The sequence below is a fragment of the Egretta garzetta genome, unplaced genomic scaffold (assembly GCF_000687185.1).
Source record: "Egretta garzetta isolate BGI_Z169 unplaced genomic scaffold, ASM68718v1 scaffold390, whole genome shotgun sequence".
NCBI classification, from domain to species: domain Eukaryota; kingdom Metazoa; phylum Chordata; class Aves; order Pelecaniformes; family Ardeidae; genus Egretta; species Egretta garzetta.
This window is the reverse complement of record NW_009258382.1, coordinates 308,763-310,435: the sequence shown is the minus strand read 5'-3', so window position 1 is coordinate 310,435 and position 1,673 is coordinate 308,763. Positions and strand designations below refer to the sequence as shown.

The following is a 1,673-nucleotide window of genomic DNA, read 5'->3' as shown; positions in this document are numbered from 1 at the left end:
CGGCTGTCAAGTCAATGAGGAGAGAGCTTTGAAATCTCAATGCTTTTTAGAAGCTGCAAGTTGGAAAAAGCACCGCAGGTTCCCAGGGCTGCTGGAGGCGGGAGGAGGGCAGGGGCAGAGGCGGCTTTGGGAGGCGGTTTTCGGTGCGAGGAGCTGTGCTCCCCAGAGTCAGCCCCCGTGTTTTGGGGCCCTGCGAGCGCTGAGCCCCCAGCAGGATCCTGGCTCTGTGACCCGCTGGAGGGACAAGTTTTCCCCGGAGTTTTAGTTATTCCGGTCGCAGTTGTCCAGCCCCTGTGCAAGGGGCTGTGTGTGGCCCCAGCCTGGCCCATCAGCTGCGCCGCGCGGCGCTCAGCGCACTCATCAGTGACGCCCCAGCCGGGGGAGTTTTCTGGGTAAAATGTTGTTATTTTGCCAATTGTAGCCAAATAGTTTTGTCCATCACCTGACATTCAGTCAGCAGCATTTCAGAGAGGAGGCTGTGGTGACCAGGTAGCATTTGAAATCACACGCAGCTGAAGCCGGGCTGGACCCGGGCGCTCGCTTTGGCCCGTGATGAGGACGCGCATCACCCATCACGATGTCTAAATTCCCGCGACATCGTGGTCAGACGAACTCTGTGCGCTCCCGTCATCGACTCAGTTTTGCTTTTCCCTGTTATTTTCTTTACTCAAAGCACAAATCACTTCAGGTTTAAAATGTGGAGTTTAATTCTAGCTCAAATCAGGTTTAAATCTGAATTTCCATCGAGTTAGACGTTGTTTCTAAACAGTACAAATATCTGATTAGCAGATTGCTTTTCTCCTACCTGCTCATCCATGCAATGAAATGCAGAAAAGTGAATTGTGGTCGTAAAACAACCATCCTGTCGAAGCCGCAGAGGCAGCAGTGGGAAGTTTAATTTAATTAGTGTGATACTTGGAGATGTAACTTAATCACATTAAGTATAGATCAACGTGCTCCCATTTAAGCTCTCCAGACTTCAGAAAACAGGGGCCAATTCTCTTCCACCCATCCTTAATCCAGGGAGAAGCAGAATTTTCCAAGGAAAATGAACCAGCAAGGCTTATGGAGAGCTTGCCCCTGTGCTTGTTTCAGGGAATTTCTCCCCAAAGGAAGGTAATAAATTAGTAAGAGCTTCCCCCTCACCCCCCCGCATAGCACCGTTGTTCCTGGGGAGCAAGAAGCCAGGAAAATCACTTTTTGTCCCTCTCAGGTGGCCAAGCGTTGCCTTACTTGGTACACAGTCTGACACCAAGCACCCAAACCCCTCCGGGTTCCTTCGGCGCGTGGTCGTGCCCACCCCCCCGCCAGCCTGGAGGATCGCAGAGAGGTTGAAGGGTCTGAAGATTGTACAAAGCCAGCACGGTTCATTAGCGGGAATCGAAATGATCTTCTCGCTCCCCTGGGCTTCCCGCTGCCAGCGCCGTGCGTTTGAGCCAAGCTCAGCAGGTCGGCATCGCTCCCCGGAGCTCAGCAGAGCCTGGGGGGGTGGGGGTCCCCTTGGCCGCATCCTGCCAGCACAGGCGCGGGGGGAACCAGGCAGTGCTTGCCAGAGCACAGACGCCACGGCAGAGCCGCCAAGGTGCTGTAAAAGTTGCTTGGGCTCATCTTAACCCTTAAAATAAGCGGGGTTGGTGTGTTTGTTGGGAAAGGTCCTCGAAGAGTGGGTTTGG

At 53.6% G+C, this 1,673-nt stretch overlaps 1 protein-coding gene across 1 annotated transcript in view; it reads left to right on the top strand.

Annotated features, from left to right (window-relative positions):
• SGSM1 (small G protein signaling modulator 1) overlaps window positions 1–1,673 on the top strand; it is a 47,947-nt gene that overhangs the window by 1,033 nt on the left and 45,241 nt on the right. The gene's annotated exons all lie outside the window — the stretch shown is intronic.